Consider the following 18,735-nt stretch of genomic DNA (forward strand, 5'->3'; position numbering starts at 1 on the left):
CGGCTGGACTGTGAGTGAGCACAGCTGCACTCTGGGTCATTCCAGCATAAAGCAGCTCCTGCATCTTTGTATTAATGCTCCCCTTCTCTACGGCAGACTAATAATTTGAGTAGCAAAAAACCCTTATTTCTCTTACTGCAGGTAAATTGCTGAACACTTAGGATGCTCTGAGTTAGATAAGGAGAGCTAGCTTGGAAGCAGGATGAGGCCTTGTTGTGAGGTTAGATCAAATTGATTGCAAAAGAACCAGAGCAAAAATTGTTCCACCTTTTTAGAATGGGATGATTTATATCTCCTTTATGAACAGGAGATAAAATGTTCTGCTTCTTACTCTCCACAGAAATAAAACAGAACTAAAAATATATCCTAATGCAGACGAGTTTAAAATAGAGCTCAGTATTCATGAGCAAATGAGTTAATGATTTCTGACTAGTTGGGCATATACCAAAATATTAAATGTAACCTTTCCTAAATGTGTGTGGTTTTATTCCATTGCTAAGCAATAAGTGGAATTGAGTGGCAGGAATTGTGAAATCTTTCATTAGATGAAGTTGAATCAGTGTTTAAGACAAGACTTCAGTAGCACGCAGATGAACTTTGTGAATATGTCTCTTTGTTCACCCATTTTCCTCTACTCTCAACTACTTACATGTACGGTGCAGCAACTGGTTTCTTTAAGGCAGTCATTAAAGTTTTCCTAACACCATAAAATACAAGAGAAGGGAACTCAGATCAGTGAAAATCAAATTCAGACCTAGATTTTACATCTGAGTCTTCTGAATTTTGTGCTTCTGTTAGTTTATACCACAAGTGATCCCTTTCTTTTATTGTATCATCATCTAGGGCTGGGGGGAGGCCAAGTGGAAGGATTAAGTTCAGAAGGTCTCTGGTGCATAGGAAAACAACAAAGTTTTTGTTCTGTGGCTGTAGTTTTTGGTTTAGTAATTGTTTTTGTACCTGTCTTTTGGAAGTCATTTCAATCTCAGATGAACACTTGTGTCACTAAAGGAGAGACAGGTCTTTGCCTTTCCATCATTAATCCCCAAACCTTCTCAAAACAAAATAAAATTGCTACTACGCTGAAAATAAGACTCTAATTCCCAGCAATTAATTCCTTGAAGTGCACATCGCTACTTCTCATCTATTAGTCTCCTTCCATCATAAACTGTATTAATGTAGCATATTGATGTAATTAGTCTTTTAACTCCTGCAGAGACAAGTGTAGCATGCTGTGCCTCATCAACGTGATAAAGGTTACGTGGAGAGCTGTCTCAGCAGACAATGCGCATGCTGTGTATACGTGAACTTAGTTTCCACTTTGTGGGCTATATTTTGTCTCCTGAGTTTACACCTGGGCACAGCCCACTGCCACGCATTAGCGGTTCCATATCACTGTAGGCGAGGGCAGTGCTCAGCTCTCATGGGAAGGTGTCATTTCGGTTTGAATTTTGTGTAACACACGTTGCAGTGTAGTCTTGCTCCCCAGCAGGGTTGCTAAGGCACTGTCGACCTGCAAATAATGGTGTTGGGAGAGTAGCTGTTGCTCACCTAAACCCCATCTGCGGGCTTTTGGCCATCCATGCAGCAACGAGCAGTGGCCATCATTATGGAGCCGTCTCTTGCCTTGGGCTGTAATTGCAAACATGTCTTGCTATTCACCAAATGTCTTAATTAAGCATTCACTTAATTATAGTGATTACAGTTTCCTCAGTTTAGTGATTTTTCTAAGATACAAGTGACTGTGGCATCAATTTATTGCTTTCTTCTCACAAGGCATTTAAAATTCCTTCTTCCAAATTTTGAGCATCTATCTAGAATTATGGTTTTCACAGCATTTCCTGTCTCCAGGTCAGTGCTTTAAACCTAAGCATCGAGGCTAGGACCCTTCACTGTCATCACTAGAGATACTGTGCCCACTGATCCTGGCACTCTGGTCTTGCCTCAAAGAAAACCACTTGCTCCTTCTCCCCAGGGCATCCTACAAGCATTTGTTGTGGCTTCATTTGTCCTTTACTAAATTCATTTATATTGCCCCAATACCATGTCTTCCTTTTCATTCTCTTCTCTATATTGGCCTTCCTCTATATAGCTATGTTTTTTCCTTTATTTGTACTAACTTTCTCTTATTTTATCACATAAGTAATGGGAGCTAAAGATATCAAGCAATAGTGCTTCTACCAATTAAATTAGAATTGGAGTATCCATAGCTTAGGGCAAACTTTAACAGCTTGATAATGTGATAAACTAGAAACAGATCAGTAGAACTTCCTTCTTTGCCTAAATTTTGTTTTCCACATACATGAGCTACGTCATTAATAATGCTAATACTTAGCATAAATCCAAACTGAAGAATTCTTGAGACAAAGAGATGGTGACAAGCTTGGACTGGAGTTTGATCATCGTATGGATTTACTTTAACAAGAAATCTGGCGATGAATGAATGGCCTTTAAGGACATGTGTACCTTGCTCTAGTTCTACACCCTCAGCCTTGGCTTTGGGCACTGCTGCCGCAACTTTAATGCTGCTCTTTAGATTAGCCTTTAGATTCTTAAGTATGTTTTTCAAATGACCACTTTTCAAAAAATTGCTTTCAAACGATTTTTAATGAAATGTTGCAAATACCAATGCAATTCACTGGACACCAGGGCACTGGGACTTTTATTGTCAGATGATAATAAAAACTTACCAGGTGGGAATAACGTTTCAATAGTACTCAAAGTACTTTAAACAGTATCTGCAATGTATGCTGATCATATGCTGTCACTTGTGCTAGCTGAACTTGTGTGTGGTGAGGCAACAGTACTGCCAGAATATATTGGAGTGTGTGTAGAAAATTAATGAAACAATAGGTAGATTGGGTAAGGAAACCCACTGACTGACTTGCATCTGCACTTGGAAGCTGATATAGCTTGTTTGGGCTTCTTGCTCTAAGGAAAGGCAGTTCTGGTTTTAGATCAAGTGTTGGGGGAGAGAGAGCATTAATGACAGAGAATGAAAAAATTCAGTCAATCATTTGCCATAGAAAAAGTTCTTCTGCTTTGCAGAACTAGGATGATGCACTGTGCTTTTTTTTTTTTCTCCTGGTCCTAAGGAATAAACAAGCAACCTACATAATTGTTACGCACACAATTGTAGGTGCAAAAGATAATTTTTGAAGACATTAGAATATGCAGTAAATGTTTGAAGTACTTGAACAGTGTTGATGAAAATAAAATTCCTGGGGAAAAAAAAAATCTCAAAATCTGAATTATTAAAATAGCATAATGTTGTTGATCTTTTAATTTCTTCAGTGGATATGTACCAAATGAACAGTTCGGTTTCAAATTTAGTATTTTGAAATTCAAGTTGTCAACAGCTCAGCATGAAACATTGTCAACAAAACGTGTATATCTCGGCACAGTATTGCAGATTGGTACTTCTGAACTTTTTTCATTCCCCACATTCCTTTCTATTTTGGACCACTCAGATGTTAACATCTTGCAATTCCTTGCAGACTAGAAATTGCACTCTCTAAACTTTTGCTCACTGGATATTACACCTGGAGAATTCTTTTTCCTCTTGGAATATTAAAATTCTGTGTAAATATACAGAGATAATAGTTGTCTTTAGTGTCACTAATTTGGGATTTTCATACTCTGTTTCTGAGTGACGGTTGGTCAGTTTTTGCTAAGCTTTTGGAGGCCATTCTGTAGAATAGCTGACTTGTGTTTGTTTGTCTACCCAATATCTTGGATATTTACTGCTTGAAGCTCTGGTGGAAAGTAATGCTCTGTGATCATCAGCTACTGAGCTGACGCTTTGGGAACAAATGAGATGAATTTCATTTGTATATTTTGCTTCATTTTCCCTTAACCAGGCTTCGGTGTTTTTAATAAGAGATGTCTTCTCTGTGGGGGGAACACAAAATACTTAGTTGTTTCGGGGATTCTGGGTAGTACCCAAAGCTGATGTTGTTTGTAGGTTTCAAGAGAATTTGAACAGTGAAACATTCTCTCGACATCTGCAAGAGCGTCTGTAAGACTGCACTTTAAATTCTCACATCTGACCTTCCGATATAACTTTGAAGTTACAGTAATGCAGTCTTTCTGCAAGCAGAGCAGTTGGTTCCTTAAATTAAAATGATTGGTAATTGCAATTTCATTCTTTACTAGAAAGATGATTATTTTTTTTCCAAGCAAATTGCAATTAATGTCTGTGTGTTCAGGTGTTGCTACTGCCAGAGACCACTGAACACTTTTCACTTTCCTGGGATAGCAACAGCTAAATCCCAAATCACAGATTTTTGTTAGGAACATCTGGGTTTGAGTTATTTGCCAGTCTGTAGGGAATAGTAAGTAGACAATAAAAATTTCTCATTCACTTCCAGCCCCTTGCTGGCCCTGCAGCTGGCAGTGGGGGCTGCTCTCAGCAGTGCTGCTGTTGGAGAAAGGCGACGGCCAAGTTATAAAACTTGGTCCTACCATAGCATCATCAGAAAACTAGATTTAGTGAAACCCATGGGTTGTTCTTGTGAGTACATTTATGGACTAATATCTTTGCTTAGGAAAAGAAATCACTGTTATGTCAAGTATTATCATCTGGTCTCTCTGGCTCTGTTGAAATTGTTGATGGTCTCTGGCTCCTGGTGAAGTCAGTAATGGGGCAGTTGTTTGTAGCCATTGAAATCTTCAAAATACTTTGGCTACAAATATCAAAATCATAGCACTGTTCTGTATTTGAATAGGCAGTATGACAGTGTAATCCAAATAGGGATATAAATGGCTGAATAGCATTTTGTGTACTGATCCTCTTGTGTTGTACAGATGAGTGAGAGAAATTCCTTGCTTTTTCCTACTCCCTTGTATTTCCCATGCTCTGAGCAAAGCAAAACAAACTGTAAACCTCAAAGACTGTTTCTCTAGCTGGGTTCACTGTACCCATGTTAAAAGAAACTGTATTAGCTCTGATACAGCCCCAAGCTGTGCTTCTGAGCATAAAAACTAATATAAAAGCTTGAGATCTGTCAGTCTGTTAAAAAACAACAGTAAGTTACACTGATGCAGGTCTTGTGCTACAAAGTCAGAAGAGAGCAATGTTTAAATGTAAAACATGTCAGTGCAGAAGAGCCACTTGTATGCTCCGTGTCAGTTTGGTGCCGTGACACAGTGCAAGTCCCTAACTGTGGTTTCAGTGCTGGAAAAGGCTTCAGTCATGCACACTTCAAGGTCATAGTGCATTTTTGTTATTAATTATCCTGATATTTTCATAATTTTAGTATGTCTTCCATTCTGGTACCCTGAAGTATTTGTGAAATGCTGTAGACGAGAACTGGGGAACTAATTTGCAGAAGATAGAGACCTTTGCAAAGTGAAATTTTGCATAGATACTGCTTATATTTTACTTGTTCAGCTTCAGACATCAGCCTAGGGTTTTATAATAAGTGATAAAAATTTATTATGTAATTTCCTTATTTAGATGACTCAGTACCTATAAATCCAAATGATAGGAATGAGAGGTGAAGTTGCACAGTAACTCTGAAAATAAACCCGCTTAGGTGACTAAATGTCAATTCTGTTTTATGACATCAGAGTAGACTTCACATACTTTGTTCTGGGATACTGAAATCACATCATTAACAATAGTGATTCCTTTTTAGACCAATATTTTCAAACATATGTATTCATATTCTGCCACCCACCCATATTTCACTTTTCTCCCTGTAATTTCAACGTAAGCTTTCTGATTTTTCTTGTCATGTGCTCCCTTGAGGCGCTAGATAAGTCTCAGGACCGAACAGTTCTTGTTTAGTTCCTCACTGGTGCCCGGACCAGATGGTACAGAAGAACACGCATCCCCAAGTAGCTGCACAAAAAAAAAGTCTGTTGAGGCCCGATACACAGAGGATCTCTACCGCTTGCAACATTTCCATAAATCTTCCTCCAGTTTGATCAATCGTTGTCTTTAGCTGGGAGAAAATATGAGTTTGGGGTTGCTTCTAGTTAGCGGTTTCTTGAATTTCATTTTTTGAATATTCAGTGCATCATCTTGGAGATCAGAGAAATGCCTTTCTTTTAAGGCAGTGCTCAGCAGCATTGTCAACCAGGGTCACTCAAGAAATTCACATGATGTACCTATTCTAGGGCTGCTTCTGTTCAACATTTTTTTTTCAATGTTCTGGATGCAGGAATTGAATGCATCCTTAGCAAAATCACTGATGATATTAAACTGGGAGATACTGTTGACTCTCTCCAATGTCCTGTGTGTAGAGGCTGAGGACACCAGGGTTGTCTAGTCTGGAGGAAAGGAGGCTGAGAGAGGACCTCACTGCTCTCTGCAACTTCCTGAGAAGGGGAAGTGCAGGAAAGACATCAGTCTCCTTGTCCTTGTGACCGATGGCTGGACACACAGGACTGGCAAAAAGTTGTGCCAGGGGAGGGTCAGACTGGACATTAAGAAAGATTTCTTTACTGTGAGAGTGATCAAACACTGGACCAGGCTTCCCCTGCCTGTCAGTGTTTCAGAGGCATTTGGAAAATGCCCTGAATAATATGCTTTAAATTTTGGTTAGCCCTGAGGTGGTCAGGCAGTTGGACTTAATGATATTTGTATGTACCTTCCAATTGAACAATTCTATTCTACCTCCTACCTTCTGGATGTATGTTGTTCAGCTCAAATTTATCATAACATCTTAATTCCAGGCATAGTTGACTTGCCCTGTATTGGAAATTTTAAAAAGAGTCAATTATTGTTGAATCTAGTATTTTAAGGTTTTTAGAATTACATTACAAGTGTGGAGAAGAGTTCTGTTAAACTGTAAGCTCATATTTTGTGTTTAAATTAACAAAGCCTTTCAGCACCTGTCAAGAGACCTAGTCATTACTAATTTTGCACTTGTTCAAAATGATCCACAAAGTCTGCAGTTGAGTTAGAAATTGACCCCAAGAGCCCTGATTAACTAGACAACACTTAAGATAAATGAGTCACCTAAACACCTTCCTGTGCCACTTCCCGTGGCTTGTTAGATTAAGTAGCAGAACTATTCCTTGGAGAAAGGGTGGATTCTCTTGTGATCTAAGAATAATGGCCTCAACTGTAAAGTTTCATGTCAAGTAATATTACGTGTGTTTGAAAGGATGAGAAAAGAAGGCTAGAGAACAGCCTGAAGAAGGGGCGTTTGGGAATATAAAGTCATATGGATGGGCCTTTGGAGAAAACTCTTAAGTTTCCCCTCAGCTAGCAACAACAGTCCTCTTATTCCTATAATTGTATAATTCTTTCACGAATCATGAAATGCTCTTCTCCTAGTACTGTGTGATGGGAAGGTTAATTGCAGACCAGTGTAAAAGGAGACAACCTTTAAAAAAAGACTCTTTCAAATACATTACCTTTAATTTCATTGGCTGTCTCCACTAAGTGGAAAACACAAAGGTAGTGTTGACTTATAAATGGAATCTCCTTCAGGAGTTTTTTCTAATTTCTCTTGAAAATCAAGCAAAGTATTTGGGGAGTTTGCTTAGATATGGGTTATGCTAGAATTCAGGCAGTCTTTCACAACCAGAAGGAATCAAAACTTTTTTTAAATGAAAGCTGAAGTTCTGACATAACAATCGTTTGGGGGACCTTAAAACTATCCTATGTATATAGGATACAGGATATCCAGTGTTTATAGGACACAGGAACAAGAGAAAATAAGATGTATGGAAAACATTATGCAGAACCTGCGAGCCTGCAGTTAAATGTGTATTTTGAGTGATTTCATTTGTTTTGGGATGGGGATAATCAGTCAAAACTAATGCATTCATCTGGTCTGCCACCTACTTCCAGTTCTTATTTGCTCTTGTTCCTGTCATGCATCATTTCAGAGTATTTTTGAGACGAGAACTTTCCAAAAAGATCTTGGAGCATTACTTTAGTTGCCACCCAAATGATTTTAACCAATGTATCCACCAGTAAGAATTCGGTGAATCACTTACCTATTCAGCTCTTCTTCAGTTTTCATTTCCAGCAGCACTAACAATGACGATGTTAGCTCTTTGTTTCCCAGCTCCAAGTTTATCTACTCTTTACTGTGAATTACTATTGCTGTGTCTGTTAAACCTTTCCCAGTTGTAAGAAGAAAATCAACATTCATTTGACGTTTGCAACTATAGAACCAACACTAGGTAGAAATGTAATGATTTTGCTGTTGTCAGCATAAGTCCATAACTGAGCTGATGAACAGAATTTCAGATGAATGGCTAAAAAAGCTTGTTAGTGTTCTGCTAACTGAAGGACAAAGTGGGGATTTGAACATTATCAAAAATATTTTCTGATCAGAAGCTTTGGTTACACAGCTTCTGATTCAAGAGGATTAAAAGAAATACGATTTATTTGTTGAAGTGTTCATTAAATTTATAGTTGTGAGGAAGACCGTAAACATATTGAGTAACACTTGTAAACACTTTTTTTCCTGATTTCTTCATTAAAGTATTCCAAGTGAGAGTGAATACGAAAGTACTGGGATTCTGGGTCCTCAAATCAAGATTTTGCAGACTTTCTTTTCATTTGAATACACATATATTTTGAACCAAGTCCTGTTTTCAAAAATTGCTTAATACGCTTTAGAAGAATGTTTTAGCACATTTATAAAAAGGGTTTGGACTCTTTTCAGTTTGAAAAATTCAACTTCCCTATTAAAAGGAAACAATATTTCTGTCTTTAATGTGAATGATGAGTCATGGGAAATTAATTGATAGGAAATATCTAAAAATCATTGGACAGAAACTATTGTAAACTGCATGCGAGACATTGCCTCTAATCCCGTTGTTAGCAGCTGGAGGCAAACTAATGGTTGTCTTTGCTACCAAAACCCAATTGCTTGCACAGTTATTCTTTTTGCAATGTTTGTTTATCTGTTCTTTATATATTGAAGACTGCATAAAACCAAGGTAAGAGAGATTAAAGAAATATATAGCTAAAATAAATATACGATACTGAAAATAATCATGACTTGCAAGAACTGAAATCCTTCCCAGTAAAGCTACACACTTGATCCTGTAAAGATTGCAAGCTGGCATAGTGCATAACTGTGTACGAAATGGGAAGCGGTACTAAAGTCTTTGGAGGCCTAACTGGTAGAGATAAGAGCTCAGTATCATCGCCCTGATTCTCTAGGCTGAATGAGTGCTTGAGAGCACCATGGAATGAGCCTGTTCCTGCTTGGCTTCACCAAGGCTTGTGAGGAGGGAAGGAGGAAGGCAGCGCCTCTGGCACTGAGCTGCAGTTCAGTGGTAGGAGACCGAGCAAAGCTTCTGGCAAAACTTCCATTGTTTTTCCCTAATTGTTTAAAAATGGGAAGGTATAGAAAAGCTTTTCATTCTTCAGTTTGGACACCACCCAAAGAGTATTGGAAAGGAATGATTAATTTAGGGACTTCTTAAAATCAGATCACAGGGACTTTAAAGCAGGAAGGTGGGGGGAAAATTGAAATCATATGTGCTGTCTGTAGAAACAGTGACCAAACTGTAAGTCAGAAACAGATGGCAACTTTTCTAGAGTTTTATTTGTTTCAATCTATAGCTCTGATTTTATTCACTGCAAAGACAAATTTTACCTTTTTTTTTTGTCATTAATTCTCCAGTTGGAATTCTGTTCAGATCAGTGCTTAGAATAAATTTAGAAAAAGTGTTCTTATACAGCTTTAAAAATATGAATGCTCTTCAAACAAACTTTATGCAAAGTTGTCAGAAACCCACGCTACTGGTTAAATTGTCAGGTAACTTTATTTCCTATGAGGATGAAGTCTTATATAGATAGTAGTCGTAAGATGATTCACATATTTCTTGCTCATCTCCCAACTGCTTCCCTCCTACAGAAAATACAAGACATGGTATCTCCTACAGAAATCTGTGCAAGTCAGTCTCACAGGCATTTTCTTCTTGCAGACAGATACATGAATAATCCAGATGTATATAGATTAAAATAGTTTGGCAAGGAATAAAGTTCATTGTATTTTAATTGATCCAGTAAATCTTTACATTTCTGCTCAGCTAAACCAAAGAATTCTAACAATATCCTTAAGGGTATTTTATTTTTGTGTTCAAAAATGGATAGTGTTATGCTTCTTTTTGAGGACTAGTATATGTCAGTCTCTTAAATGTAAGCAGAACATCTTCCTCTTTCAAGGGTATGCAAGCATTTTAAAGATACCAGGGTGCTGGATTGATTTGCAATAACTAGAAATGCTGTTCATATCGCCTGCTTTTTGACCACGTGCTGGTGCAATATCTGTTGTGTAAATATAGCATGCTGAGCACAAAGGGTCCAGTTCCACCTGCTGTTCCAATCAGACAATCCCATTAAGCTAAATAGCAATTCTCATGTAGGATTAAGATTTTGCTACGCTATATATATAAATATTTTCCTATACGACAAAATCAATATAAAAAGACTACATTTTGTTATGTATGGGAAAGAAGGCAGAATTGCAAAAAGAGATCTTGGTACCTTTTATCATAGAAATGCAGGTTTTCAATGGGTATGTCATTTAATAGCATGCCCATCAGTATATGAACAATAACAATTTTGTAAAACAAGCCCCCAAATAATATTTTAATATTCATTAACAGAATGCAGTGACACTGAGGTGCATTTATCCTATAAATTGTCCTGCACTGACATTGGGAGTCATTTAATATAATGACAAAAAGCTTTTCCAAAGGATAAAGTGATTCAGCTGACAAACTGGCAATTACTCCCACAGACTTTTCAAGTCTGTCTTTAAATAAAACATTTGTTAAAACATTTGCTATGTGCCTTGTGTCACCTGCACCACCAAGATAAATGCTGCATTATATTCTATCAGTTACTTTCAATTAAAGATATTTCAAAGCATGTTGATATAGCTGGAAAAGCACATGTTTTAGATTTTTGGAACCATGAGATTTCATTTTCTGTGATGACTAGCAAAGACTAATGAAATGGGTGTATTAATTTAATGGCTATGGATTTTTATTCATTCATAAGAAATCTACATTCCATTTGTTATTTCCTAATCACCATTGATCATTCCTGCTACTACGACAGAGTGGAATAAAACCAGATTAGATTGCCATTACTTACCCCCCTCTCAGTTGTCTTGTGCCCTGTGCACAGGCTTTGTATTTACAGCAGGTGAATCACAGAAGTCCAGTCCAGTAATGCTTTGGTTGCTGTTTTCAGCACACAGGCTTTAGGGTAACCAGGCATCATGGCCAATGAATGTTACCAGTAGAGATTAATCCAGTTGCTTTAACATAATTTACTAGGCAGCACGCAGACTAATAATCTGTCCCATGCTGAATATTTTGGCACTGCAGAAAAGAGAGATCACATTTTTAAAGCTGAAAACAACTTGCAAAATGGAGTTTGTTGAGAGAAGGCCACACATTTTACTTAGCTAACTGTTGTGGTTGGAAATGAGGTTCATGCAAGGCTGCTTTTACATTTTGGGATCAATATCTGAAGAAGAGACCTAAAGAATATCTTGTGTACCTAAAAGATTATTCCCTCCCCTGTCAAGTCACTTGGGCTAATAATAGCAATGACTTCTCCTTTTTTACCTTGCCTTGCTTGTGTCTTGGACTGATAGAGCTACAACAGTCCTACTGCTGAAATGCTGCGTGCATCCAGGTACCAAGTTTTGTCAGAATTGATTGCAAACATCCAATCACCTGCTAAAATCAATGGATTACATGCTGCTAAATCCTCACTGTGTTTTAAAATCTGGGTGTGAATGCCTGCTCCCCAAGGATGTTCTGCTTGAAACCAACTAAAACTATATTTGAATTTGAAAGCTGCTATAGTAAGAAAAGTGCATCCTAGTCACCAAGAAAGAAATGCTAACTGCTGTAAGGGATGCTGGACGCTATCCTGTGAGCAACACGTGGGGTTTGCTGTGTGTTTTGAATTTGAAGGCACAATGAGTGGAAAGTGATTATTAAGATGCAACAGTCACTGCTACTTTTTATTGTAATGCACACTGTTTTTCAACATACATATATATATATACACATGAGATAATGGTCCCATGCAAACACTGTATTCAGTTCTCATGTTTGCCTTTGTGTACAGTGAGTGAGAACTACATCAAAATCAAAAATCTTTATTCATGCTCTTGCTAAAAGTGTTATTTCTTGCCCACCTCAATTGCAAAAGGGGGACTCAGCTGAAAACCGGATCTGTCCATGGAGAATGGGAGGAGGATGCAACAAGGGTGCTGCCATTGGTGTCGTTCCCATACCCCTGCCAGAAACAAACAATGACAAGGTTACAGTTGCTGGGTTCTATCTGCAACTTTCTCAATAGGTATCATTAGGAAATTCTGTTTTTGTGATTGCTTGATTTCTGCCTCACAAGGAGCTGGCACATTCAAGGCAAAAGGCAAAATGCAAACTGCAGCAAACCCCAACACATGCAATTACTGAGAGAAGCAGAAGTTAACTACTTCAAGGGAGACTGTGCCAAAGACTTCTAGATCAGGAAGCAATTTCCTCATTTTTAGAGGTCCAATATAAACTGAGTAAGGAGTGGCTTTGAGTTGTGTCAGCTTACAAAAGAGCTGAATGATTAAAGCATCAAAACTAGGATTGCAGAGAAGTAATTCTCTGAAATATTCTGAATGTATTACTTAAATAAAAATCATGTGCCAGAACTTGGCAAAAAAATGAGATAAGATGATGCCATAAGAGACTGTGTATTATTCCAGTGTTTTGTGGAAAGCTTTTTAGACTCTTAAATTACCTGTTGAGAACTTTCGAATTTCAACTTTCTTCGTGATTATTAATTTATAATCACCTGCATGTGGTAATTTAGTACTCTTTGAATCTTTAATGCCTCTTCAAGATTGATATTTATAATGTGTATATAATGTTATTTTTGAATGCCATTAAGCAGTGTGGAAACAAAATAATGTAAATTTCTGCAATGGCATCTTCAATAATGTATGTGATTGTTTCTCTGAGGGAGAATAAAATCTTGGGTCTTTGAGAAGTTCTGAACAACCAACTGTACCGACAGTAGGGAATTTGGGATAGCAGGGCTTCTGGAAGGTCCCCAAGACCAACTCCAGAATTTTATTTGTAACAAGTTCACTATAAATTAATAATTTTGCTTCAGAATATCAAGACTCATATCCAGACATATATATATATATAATTCCCAAGAACAGTATGTAAAAATTCATGAGCAAAGCTGATTAATTTGTTAGCTGAGGTGGAGAAGTAAACTGAAACCTTCAAATGTAAATTCAAGGTATTCAAATTGAGTCTAAGCAACCAGTTGATTATATACATGAAACTGCCATCACTTCCCTCCTACTTCTCTTCCCTTCTTTCTATCTATTTTCATTGCAGCCTTTAATGTCTACACAGATATTGTAATACGCATGGAGCTCTGTATAGGTAGTAATAATACCTCTAACTGATGTTCCTAGAAATGACAGCTGAAATTTAGCCAGTCATATGATATATAAATCTTTCTTAAGAATCTTAGCAAATTCTGCTTCTCCTCTAAATTTGCCTGATGTCTTTCAAATTCGTGGTCTCTGTGGTTTGGTTGCTGCATCTTTGAAACAGCATGGAATGATCAAAGTTGTTCGTGTTGGATCCCATTAAAATCTTTTTAAGGAACCCCAGAGGCGTTTACAAAGCAATAGACTACATGTCCCCAGTACTGCTGAGTTTCTCACAATTCTGGTATGGGTTTCAGATAAGTGACTGTGCAGTTCCCTCACTGGGATACCAGTGACAATCCGGATGAAAATTAGAGGATGGATTCTTGCTTATAAGGTGGCTAAAGAATAAAGAAAACAATTGTGCAAATAATATCGACCCTTTCAACAATGTTTTCATAGCCTTTTTTATTAAGCTGTTGTGACATTGCCTAGTAGTTCATTTTGTACTATTGGTTCTTTACTTAAAGATATTGTACTTATAGACCACCTACAACAGTCTTATCTAAAACAGGGAGATTATCAAGAAAAAGTCAAAAGAAGTCCAATGTGTGAATTTTTTGTTTGTTTTTTCCTTGTACAGGAATTCATGATTCTTCAGTGGAGCTGACATGGGTTTCTGAGGCTCTGAAACAGGACAACCAACCACACAGACAACTGGCATTCATGTGAGTATGCTGTTCTCTTGATGCCAAACAAAATGTCCTCTGAGATTTCCAGGCAATCATTAAGATTAAATGGAATAATCAGGCTAAATTAATGAAGTTTATCAGTCAGATGACTTGGAATATTATTATGAGACTTACAGAGTACACTTGAATGATGTAGAGAGTTTTCATTTTGTAGCAGAAACTGGATCTTCATATATGGTAAATCAACATACTTGCATCTGTTGTAGCTCTTTTTCAACATCCCAAGTGAAATCAACAGTTTGTAATTTGCTGGTCAGACAGAAGTGCACACGGAAGTAATTGTTGTTCTGCGTTAATTTGCAACTGGGCAGATGTGCTCTAGTTTAAAGCAACCAATGGAAATGCTTCCATTCAATGCTATCATTTTGATGAGGGTAGGGTTTGGAAAATGAGCTCCTTTGGCATAGTGGTAAATGGTTTTCCAGATCGAGCTGTAGGCAGAGGTGTAGGTAACAAATATTCTTTCACCTTAGCAATCTTAATAGGATACCTTCTTTATTTAAATATATTTTTATATATATCTACACTATAGTGATAAAAATAGTGTGGTTCTCTTGTGGATTCTTATTTTCAGTTTATCTGAAACTTATCTGAGTTTTCCTCCTCCTTTTTGTCTGAAAAGTCCAGTTATTTTAGAGCTGAAAGCAAATCCCTCCAACTAAACATCTTTAGCTCCAGTAAGTCTGGAGCTAGAGAGTGAAATACTGAGGAATGACAGCAAAACATACTTGAAACTTTGGAATATTTGTCCTGAAAGTATAAGTCAAAGATGCAAGATTGAAGGACAGTGCTCAAGAAAACTTGTCTCCTGCTGTGGCTCTTGGTGAACCTTGCAATTATTTTGCATACTTGTATTGCCTAAGGAACAAATGGGATCCGTGTCTTGTTGCAGTTCCTTGGATACACTGCTTTCATTTGGTGTTTTACTGATGTGCTTTTGAATCATCTGGAAATAGCAAAAGAGCAACCTGGTTATGGGCAAAGGGCATGTGTAGCAATGGTCATAGGTTGGCACCAGCAGCACACAGGACAGTTTGAGGGATGACTAAAACCTGTAGTGTTTTAAAGAAAATGTCAGACCACGTTAATTCAATTTGAAGGGAAAGAACACCTAGCCTACAACTAATATACTTGAACAGTATGGGAGATAGCTCGTGAAGACTTTTATAGGAAAACCTACTTCTGACAGAATGGGAGAAGGGCAGAAAAGCCAGGGGGTAGGCTCTTGCACAGTGTTCTAAACCATTTACTATAAAAGATGGGTTAACTGTATGCAATTCTTACTCTTCTTAATGGACTGAGCCTGCATGAAATTAAGAGATACGCGGGCTTTGTAGCACATGGGGCTTAAAGGTTATTTATATGCCCTGCAATAGTCAAGTAAGAAACCATTTACTCATGGACATAAATACATTCTAATTGCTATATGTGGTCATGTTCTGAAGATCACGCATTTTTAATACATGGCAAGCTGCTGAAATATCCTTACCAGTTATTTCTGCATCATAGCTTCCTCACTGAAATGGTACTAGCAGAAAGGTCTTCCATTTTAATATTTCCACCAAGACTTTGAAAGCTCACGGTGAAGGTGCAAGAGGGATGTGACAGACATTGCATTAACATAAAGCTCCGAGTAGTTATCTGTTTCTGCTTCCCAGGCAAGCTGTTGCTCAGCTTCCTGTAAAAGCATAAAGAGACTGGGATCCATTATCAGCCCTCTTGGGCAGAACTGCAATACCGAGTGCTGTGCTTAATATTGCTTATCACTAATTTTGTGCATGATGACTGAAGCATGAACAATATCCGAGTGGGAAGCAAACTAGATCTATAGCTGCATAGTCAAGCCTATCAAAATATATTGCTGAGCTCCTACAGCCAAACAATTCTGCAGAATATCAGCTGAAGCTGGGTGTTCCAGCTCACTGGGCCTCCACTCACCATATGCTTATGCAGCCTCACCTGTAATAACAAATAGCTGTGTTCAAGGGTAGGGGTAGGGTGCATTAAAAATTAGGAAGGGATGCTGGAGTGAAAATTGACAAGTATTGTTGCATGCTATATCTTACTGAGTTGTCAGGCAACGGCAATGAAGTAAGTCCTGCTGAAATCACTCACGAGTGAGGACCATATATTACTCTTAGACATATATATACAAAGTCATGCTGTGGAGACTTCTCTGAAGAAAACCTGCTCTTGTCTGACTTCATTCTGTAAGAGAAGTAGAAGGAAGAACATTGATATTACTATATAGTTTGCTTGTATAAACAAGTAGTGTTTTCTAATTTATATTTATCCTGTGGAGGGGGAATCATCTGCGTATTTTGAGTGACCCAACTGTAGCCAAATATTGTTTCAGAGGATGTAGGATGGCAGGGTGGGGTTTCATGACAGTCTGCGCATACTTCGTGAGTTAGCTGTAGGTTACAAACCTTACACTGGTGAGGGGTCTGAGTATGGCCTCTGGTTTTAATGTAGAACCTCAGGATTACCCTGATTTTTTTTCCCTTCTAACGAAGGGAAAACACTGAAAATAAAAATGTCAAAAGAAAAATATTAATGACATGTTTTATATTAAGAAATCTAATACAAGATTTTTTGACAGTCACATTTAACTGCAAACTATTTTTTGTGGGAATTCATGCACAAATGACTCGATAAAACCATTGTGAGGAAAGAAATGGGGTTTACATTTCCCTGTTTGTTTAATAGTGAAAGACCCTTTTGCATTAACACCATATTTAGAACAAATAACTGAAAAAGTTTAGCTAGATTAAGTTTATGTTAATGTAATATTTTTCATATTTGTAAAGCAAAGGAATCTTCAAAAGGTTTCAAAGCTTGTGAACTGCAGTACAGACAAGCCCAGCAACACTCAAGGGTTTTCAGATTTCAAGTAGGACTTTCTCTTGGGAGGCTGAGGATGTTTTTGGTTTAATTCAAACTAAAAAGGTTAAAGCAAAGAGAGTGTCACCTCATGTTTACCTTGCTTTCCTTTTTGTCTTGGTCCTGTTACTACAATCGCATCTGAGCGGATGGCCCCAGGCAGGTGAACAAAGCCCTGGTGGGTGGCTGGTGCCACTTGCCAGTAAGGTTACAACAGGGCTTACATTAAAGTGTTAAAAATTAAAAGGACAAAATTGCGAGGCAAAGGGATGAGGAAGGTTGTCATTCCTTGGTGTCTGCTGCAGTCAATGCATTGAAACATCTGAACGTCTTGCTGTGAGTTAAACATCATTTTGCTGCTGCAAGTTAATCTCTACAAAAAATACTTCCCTGCTGGACGGCTGCTTGGGAATCCAGCTGTGGAGAGAGTGAGGGCAGGATTATCATGAGCTCCCTGTGAAATCTCTTTAATAAATGTGGTTTCGTATCTAATGGTGATTTGGATAAACATGATCTCAGGCTGTTCAGACATAGTGGTAGATAGCACATTTTCCACCAAAAATATTTTCTCTGTTTATTCTAAAAATCAGTGTCTATGATTAATTCTAATCCTAATGGCCTTTTTTGTTCCTCTTTAAACATGTCCTTCTGATAACACTGAGGGCAATAATAAGCTGAAGCCAAGCACAAGTCAAATAGGCAATTGCAGAGGGAAAATATTAGGAACTACCATAAAATCATGTGCCATTAATGGTGCTTTGTTTTGACCGTAAAAGGCAATAATTATTCTTTCATGAATATTTCAGATCAGGACAGGTTATTGGGATGGGATGAAATAGGAAATTGTTCAATTTAACTGTACTTGCTTCATTAGAAACTCTGGCAATGCTCTTTTCCTTCTTAAAGTACCTTTTTTCTTTTCCAATTAATTTATTAAAGTAGGTTTGTGCTCTTGTGGTAAATCATGACTTCATCTTCGTAACAAGTGTATGTATAAACCAGCATACATGCATGAAAATAAACATGGAGTGTAACTTTGGGTGAAATCAAGTATCTGAAGTAAGTTTGTAACAGAGCTGTGCCAGACCTGGCACCAATTTCATGCTTTTCAGAAATCTGATGTTGCTTAAACCATCTTGATAACCAGAATAAAATGATGAATCTGTTCACATTAATTAAACATATTACGTAAATGATGTATTATGAATGCTCTTATATCTTTACTGTTTTTAATTTCCGTGTTATAAAAGAGCTTGCAGAACAAGAGAGGTGTTGTGAAGAGGAAAGAAATAAAAAATACTTTGAAGATTTTAAATAAAACATGCTGTATATTTTCTTTTTACTTAGAGCAAAATTACAGTGTACTTAAGAAAAAGTGAAATGTCAATCAAAAAAATATATATATTACTGGTGGCCTCTAAAGAACTCCCAAGCAAGCAGGTTAATCAAGCCTTTTTTTAATGCACCTGTCCAAACTTCAGCACAGTAATTAATTTCAGGTTCCAGTACAGAAATGCATCAAATATCGTCTTCGGATTTGTGCTTTTTCATAACATACTAATTAGTCCTTTTTAAACTGTGACTTTATTAAAATGCAGGAGGGTAGTAGAACAAGTCTGACATTTAAAGGGTCTGGCCTTACTTTCTCTGATAATCCAGTGGAGTTGTGATTACCACACAAAAACAACATGTTTTTCAAACTGCTTTGTGAT

The 18,735-nt window shown here is 37.5% G+C and overlaps 1 protein-coding gene across 5 annotated transcripts in view; it reads left to right on the plus strand.

Moving 5' to 3' along the window:
- Positions 1-18,735, plus strand: part of GRIA3 (glutamate ionotropic receptor AMPA type subunit 3) — a 606,096-nt gene that overhangs the window by 342,122 nt on the left and 245,239 nt on the right. For all 5 annotated transcript variants that reach the window (XM_048070799.2, XM_067005236.1, XM_067005237.1 and 2 more), the window contains one exon: positions 14,032-14,116. The gene's annotated coding sequence lies outside the window, so the exon portion shown is untranslated. The remainder of the gene's footprint in view (positions 1-14,031; positions 14,117-18,735) is intronic.

The sequence above is a fragment of the Anser cygnoides genome, chromosome 13 (assembly GCF_040182565.1).
Source record: "Anser cygnoides isolate HZ-2024a breed goose chromosome 13, Taihu_goose_T2T_genome, whole genome shotgun sequence".
Lineage (NCBI taxonomy): Eukaryota > Metazoa > Chordata > Aves > Anseriformes > Anatidae > Anser > Anser cygnoides.